Here is a 7,295-nt window from a genome sequence, read left to right as displayed (position 1 = left end):
TGCGAAATGCATAGCACAATGTTTCCCGTGTAGCAGGGCAGCGGCACAGAACAATAAATAGGGTACATGCATCCCGGGGAGCGCACGGGACAAAAGAATTTGCGACGGGCCGGCATGCAGCCCTGAGCGGCTATTGACGTCCGCAGACCCACAGGCAGTGGAACCGGCTGCGGTATATGCCGTCACTGGGACTCAAGTACCGGTCAGGCAGCGCGGCGAATGCCGTCTGCAGGGCCCACGGGAAAGCCCACTTTAGCGGCAAACAACGTCAGCGGCATATCACGTCTGCAGTACTCAAAGGATTGAAAGGAGATTCAATCAGTAATCTTAGTACATTTACAGGTTGTAGTAAAGGAATAGATAGTGGTTTATGCTCGTTAGGTGTACTCAGTACAGCTGGTTGGAACACAGTGCTACAATGCGTGCATCCAAGTGCTGTGGTTTTCGATAAGTGTTGGACACATGGACATTATGCCAGATAGTGTAGAGAGGGATTATGGTAGCTGCTGAGAAGTAGCACATCGGTTTAGGTGTATTCAGTGGCACGAATTGAACTTCCCTTTTTCTTATGGACGCAGACTTTACAGTGGAGATATTATAAACTTAGAACGTCACCACTACCTAGGCAGTTCAGACCTTACTGAATCAAAAGATGCGAAAGGAAACACACAATACAAAGCTATGTAAGAAACTGGATGCATTCAGGGAAGACAGGAGGGATCATTCCTCGATCAGAATGTTGTTACTACAAATGTAAAACTACTGTAAGCTACTGTCGATTGTTTTAAGTAAAGGTAGGTTACAGTAGTCCTCCTAGTAACATTGGTCAGTTAAGATCCTGACCGTACCTATCTGGTGTTACTTGATGTCTGTCCCTCTGTTGCCGGCCACTGTGGCCGAGCGGTTCTAGGCTCTTCAGTCCGGAACTGCGCTGCTGCTACAGTCGCAGGTTCGAATCCTGCCTCGGGCGTGAATGTGTGTGATGTTCTTAGGTTAGTTAAGATTAAGTAGTTCTAACTGTAGGGGACTGATGACCTCAGATGTTAAGTCCCATAGTGCTTAGAGCCATTTGTCCCTCTGTTTGCACAAGCAATCAGTGTCTTACTGGATTCCTCGGGAAACCGGAAAAATTGAACCATCTAGAAACTCAGTGAGGATGCATAAAGGGCAGCATAAAATATTGAACATTTCTGTTCTACATAGCTCGCCCCTTATCTGTTATTTAAAAATAAACACTATTTATAGCATAATTGAAACTGTCAATGTTTAATTCAGGTTTTACTAGAAAATAATCCATTTGTAACATGAAATAGGGAGATACTGTAATAGAAGTAAGAGAAACAATACAGATGAATTGTATAAGCAAGAAAACGCGACATCCTCAAAAAGAGGCATAATTAAATAATGCCGTAGAAGAAAAATATATCAAACATCATTTCAGTACTTCGTCAAGCTTATATGTCTCTATTATTCATAATAAACTTTCTCACTTATCAATAATAACAGAAAACTCTTGCCTTTGATCACGATGAATATCATTTTATTGAGCACAAAATAACAACAATAATTATATAAATATTGTAGTGTTTGTTAATGTGAAGTGTACTTGCTGCGAAAAAATTTCTTCACTGGCATAAAAGCGCAGAAAGAATATAAAATACACAATGGGCTTACACTGAACGGTATGTGGTTCTCGTTATGTGCAAAACAAACAAACGCATAAACAAACAAAAAACAAAGATAAGCCTTCAGCTCCCAGTTTCTCTCTCACTATATGATTCTTTCCATATCAATGATACTGGCACTACTGGTAATTCAATCATTTACTATGTCGTTTAAGTACTGTGCCAAAACCTACAAAAGCCTGGTTTTGGAAGAACCCAACTGTAGTTGTTACCCATTCAAGACTCTACTACTGCTACCCCAGTCTCTCTCTTTTTTCGTAATGCACGAGAGGGTGTGTTAGTGTTGATAGTCACCCAGTTAATAATCGCAAACCTAAGACTTTGGTAAGAAAAACTGCCGTCATGCATAGTCGTGGGAGACGCTAAATCGTGCACGATGTATCACAACGGAGTAACGAATGCAGAAACATACCAAATTTTTAGGATGGTGCCGGTGCAGGGCTTCAGAAGAAAAAATGTCTGTAGGTGCTATAAAGAACAGTTAAACTACGTGTAGAAAAGGCAGGTTGGGTCTATCGAAAACTTATATTTATTTTTGCAGGGGTTGCCATGTAATGCGTCAAGGAAGGTACGGGCAGATTTATTTAAGAACCACGGCAGCATTATAGGAGACAGTTGTGGTGACGAGAGTTTTGGAATAGAAGGGGAATTTTCACCGTGCATGTTAATTGTTATACAGGGAGAGTCACTAACAACTGCCAACAAGAACAACTCTGAAGGAATGACAAAAGTTGACACGTTTGTGGGAAAAAAGTTGCATGGTACAATAGGGGCCATAATATGACGTAGGGTTTTGGTTTCTAGTGAGGTCACTTCAGAGATATGAACATCAACTTAATTTTTTTAAACGAAATGCTATAGTTTGGTACTGATTTTCTGATAGCGGCTATCGCGCCGAATCCAATGATGTGTAGCGGCCAGGTCCTAGAAGCTCAACGAAGGTGGAAAAGGTGGCATGAACGAGTACTTACAGATGGTGTTAGAAGTGAAGACCATTGGTATCAATTTAGTGCTGCAATCTTCCTATCATGGAGTGAGTGGTATTCCTTATCAAATCGGCACTTATCGAAGCACATTCTCTAAAACTCTCTCGAATATCTTTAAGTATAGTTGAAACGTGTTTATAAACGGTGTCTTTTACGAATCCCCCCAATAAAAAGTGAAAGGGCGTTAAGTCTGGCGGACAACCCGGCCACGACACATCTCCGTGTCCAGTCCAACGATTTGGGAATAATCTCTGCAACTCATTTCTAGCCATCAGTGAATAATGTGCCGGAAACCGGCCGTGTTGGTACCACATTCTGTTCCTTGTTCCTAAAGGTACATCTTCCAATAACAGACCAAATGTTTCTTACCATTAAGATTTCCTTCGATGAAATAGGGGTCTATAATTCTGTCCTCCAGAATTCACTGCCATACATTCACCGACCACGGTTTTTGGTGTGCAACTTCCTGAAGCCAACATTGGTTTTCAGTTGGCATATAATGCATCTTACGCAAATTAACACTTCCATGCTTCGTGAATGTAGCCTAGTCAAAAATAAAATAAAATTAATAAATGTGTCATCCATCTGAATCTAAAGTTGAGCCCATCGGCAGAATTCAATGTTACGCATACATTCCGTACCAGGTAATGCTTGGTGTAGACTGATATGGTAAGGATGATAATTATGGCGACGCAGAACACGAATAACACTTCTCTGGCTCATGCCAGATTCCATTGCGATCTGACGCTAACTAACACAAGGATCTCGAACCGCAGTGGCTAGAGCACCAATTTCCGTTTCCTCGTTTGTAACTTTCCTTTGCCGGATATGTTTCCGATGCGATAAAGATCCAGTTGTTCTCAATTTATCATACACATATTTAAATTTACGACGTGGAGGGTTAGTACATTGGGGATACCTTTCAGCGTATAAGATTCTAGCTCTCATTGAATTTCGTTCGCGTTTTCCGTAAATGAGAAACATATCGACTTGTTCTTCAAAGGAATACATCATTCACTTTCGCTTGTTTCGACGATACTAGTCTTACCGTTTCTACCATACTTTCAGAGTTATTCTAGGTGGCAATCATTAATGACTCACCCTGTTGATACGGACCTACGACTCACATACGACAGCAATACCGTTAACCGCATTATAGGAAACGCGAGTGAACAGTGTATCATGAACTGTAATGTAGACTGAAGTCTGCCAGAGGTACACTCGTAGAGGAAATATTAAATGGCGTGACACGAAAATTGTAGTTTTGGAACCGTTCCGAGTGAATATAAACAAAGTCGAAACGTGTGCAATATTTTGCTTGAATAGCTTAGTGAATGGGCTGAATCATGGTTTACATTGGAAACAGGATCATAACGGTCAATGCAAGGGTGGACGTCATAGAGAACAAGCGGGTGAGAGCACCAACAGGTAAGTTAATTGGGTGCATGGTAATGGCAATTTTGCGGGGTTTCGTGGTGTTTAATACTGAGCTTTTGGTAAAAAAAATTCGGGCTGATATGAAGGCATTGCCTTAACTAGGCAATGGCTACTACCCAATCGTAGAGTTAGATCTCTTGCTTGAACATTTTTGCAGAATTGATCGTAATCGGTAAAGGTATAACTCAACTGGATATCGTTTAATCTCGGACGAAACTGCTTATAGTGTCACGGAGCGGCAAGGTTCATTCCTGGTTCAAATTGAATGGTCTTAAGCCGTGTGCACAGCTGCTAAGGATCTTAAAATTAAATTTTTCGCGGGGCAGTGAAGTCTCATCTTTAACTACGATAATGAAGGAAGGAGAAGACATGAACTAAAATGTGAGCCACGGCCGGAACTTGCACCCGAATCTGTTTGCTTACTACGCATAAATTCTGGCAATTACCCCGCCATAGCACTATGGTCAACATTGCTGCACAAACTACCTAAGTCGAGTGCCCTCACCAAACAAAAACTTCAATTCATATATTCAGCTTATTTTCCCCCTAACATTGTCACTATTCCCAGGGCACACCGTTATTAGAATGGCACCGCAGTGTTGGACGTAATGGGGGAAGTCCTGTACCAGAGGTGAACTTATAGATCTTATAATTAAATTTTCCCCAAGACATTTAAGTCCCATCTCTATCTACGTCAAACGCTTAGGTTCTATTCCAGTGCCGGAGAGCCCTGGCAGTAGTGACAATGTAAGGGGGAAAATAAGCTGAAGATATGAATTGGAGTTTTTGTTGCGGAAGGCACTCAACCTGCGTAGTTCGTGCACCAATGTTGTCTACAGTGCTGCGGTGGTGTAATGGTTAGCGTTTCTGCCTAATACCGTGCCGGTAGCCAGAGTGTTCGGTCAGAGGATTAGCTGCCCTCTGTAATAAAAAAAAAAATGAACCTGAACAAGTGTCATAGGACGTCCGCCCCGAACAAAAAGAACGACCGTCTACGTACAAGATGAGACTTAAAAAATAAGCCTGACGACCCGGGTTTAAGTCCCGGCTGCTGCACCAATTTTAATTCATATCTTCTGCTTCCATAATTATCGTCTGAAGGATCTGTTTGTGTGATAATCTGCCACAAGGTACAGGGAAATTACTATGGGTTAGGGTAAGAGCGAATACGCCATCTTACCTAATGGACCCACTAAATGAAAATGATGAATTAAATGATGCTCGGTGTTTCGTTCACAAAAATGGTTTATGTGTATAGGAAATACACAGTGAGCAGGTTGTGCCTGTGGGGATAAATAATTTTGGGACAGCGGACATGGCACTGTCCGAGGAATTGGCTGTTGACAATTTGAAAATTTTAGAGGATGAAGATTTAAATAGGGCAGATTTGTACTCCACTCTTAAGCCAACCACGAGCTCAGCTGCATTACAGGAGAAAGTAGCACTGTTGGAAGAGAAGATGGTGATGGTGTAGTTATTGTTGAAATTTGAAGATCTGTTTAATTCTCATCGTTCTTTGCCAATGACTCCATTAACACAGCACAGGATGCCAAATGAGAAAGAACTGCCAGTGTACTGTAAAACGTACGACATTTCACACCATCTGAAACCACTCTTGGAAGAATTCGGTAACTGACAATTATGACACGATATTACGGTGGAATGTAGCAGCCCCAAGGGAGCGCAAGTGTTAACCGTCTCGAAGAAAGGAGGAAACGGGGCGAGGACGTATCACTTTTGGTGTAACTATTGGTACTTTAACCAGCGCACAGTTATGAATACACACACTTTCCCGAATATAACAGCTACACTGGATGACATGAAGCAATGCATACAGTTTTCTACCTTGGATCTGCTGACAGTTTATCACTAGCTAGAGGTAACTCCAGTCCTTAAGGCCCCTCGTTAGGCCCAGAGATAAGTGGAGGGTAGGACCCAGCGCCGAAAAAATTTGTGGTGCATTTTTGTGTGCAAGTTTCCAGTAGAGAAAGAGAGAAAATCTTAAAATTTTCATCATAGGTTCGACACACATTCGAGTATATGACTGTATGTGTCCCCGCCATGACAGGTACCTTCCAGATAGTAAGAGGGTGGTACAGATAATGTGGAAGAGTGTGATGAGTTCTTGACTGCTCGACGAGGAACATCGCTGAGGTACTCTCCAGTGTTTCTTCCTGCAATTCGCAGCACTGACTTTCGCGCATGCTGGGTAATGTACCACTGCAACCAGTGGTACAAAGTTCTGCAATGAATGTCAGGCATATAACAGGGAAATATAGTCTCTGCATGCAAACACAAAGACTGAAGTCTCCTTTCTTACTCTAATTCTCACTCTGGTAACGGCCCTGAGCATCTCTCAGTGCATCACGCCAAAATGTTTATAGATCATTATAACTTCCGTGAAAGTTGGTTTATGTTCAATAAACATTGCTGTAGCGTCTGAACAGAGTCAGATATTTTAGAAATGGGATGGAAGATATGGAAATACCATGAGTTCTACAAGCGCGCATCTACAGTACTGACGCCATAGCCGCCTGAGCTCGACTTAACCAAAGCTGCAAGTCAGAATTTTAGACTAAACGAACACTATAGGGATTATAATTAAATGTGTCCTTTGAGACTCCCGTCTCGTTATTATCTCACGATAATGATCAAATATGATCGAAGCAGACTAAATCAATTAAAATTTGTGCCGCGGCCGGGACTCGAACCCAGGTCTTCTTGCTTACTAGGCAGATATGCTACCACTACACCACCGAGGCACTATGGCAGACATAGCTGCACGAACTAGCTAGGTCGAGCTCCCTCCCCAATACAAACATTAATTCATTTTCCCTTAATACCGTCACTATTGCCAGGGCTCGCCGGTATTGGAGAGCTACCCAGCATTATAAGATCTGAGAAGATCACCATATGGTACAGCAGACGTCCCGCTACGTCCAATGCTGGGTAGCTCGCCAATACCGGCGAGCCCTGGCAATAGTGACGGTATTAAGGGAAAATGAATTAAAGTTTGTGTTGGGGAGGGAGCTCGACCTAGGTAGTTCGTGCAGCTATGTCTGCAATAGTGCCTCGGTGGTGTAGTGGTAGCATATCTGCCTAGTAACCAAGAAGACCCGGGTTCGAGGCCCGGCCTCGGCACAAATTTTAATTGATTTAGTCTGCTTCGATCATATTTGATCACTAT

The 7,295-nt window shown here is 42.4% G+C and overlaps 1 non-coding gene across 1 annotated transcript; it reads right to left on the bottom strand.

Moving 5' to 3' along the window:
* Positions 1 to 6,798: 6,798 nt before the first annotated feature.
* Trnat-agu (transfer RNA threonine (anticodon AGU)) lies at positions 6,799 to 6,870 on the bottom strand. The gene has a single exon. It is a non-coding gene; the product is annotated as a tRNA-Thr (tRNA).
* Between the last annotated feature and the right edge of the window lie 425 nt (positions 6,871 to 7,295).

Source organism: Schistocerca gregaria, chromosome X, assembly GCF_023897955.1.
Source record: "Schistocerca gregaria isolate iqSchGreg1 chromosome X, iqSchGreg1.2, whole genome shotgun sequence".
Taxonomy (NCBI): domain Eukaryota; kingdom Metazoa; phylum Arthropoda; class Insecta; order Orthoptera; family Acrididae; genus Schistocerca; species Schistocerca gregaria.
Note: the sequence above shows the minus strand (reverse complement) of the source record. Positions and strands in the feature narration are given on the sequence as shown.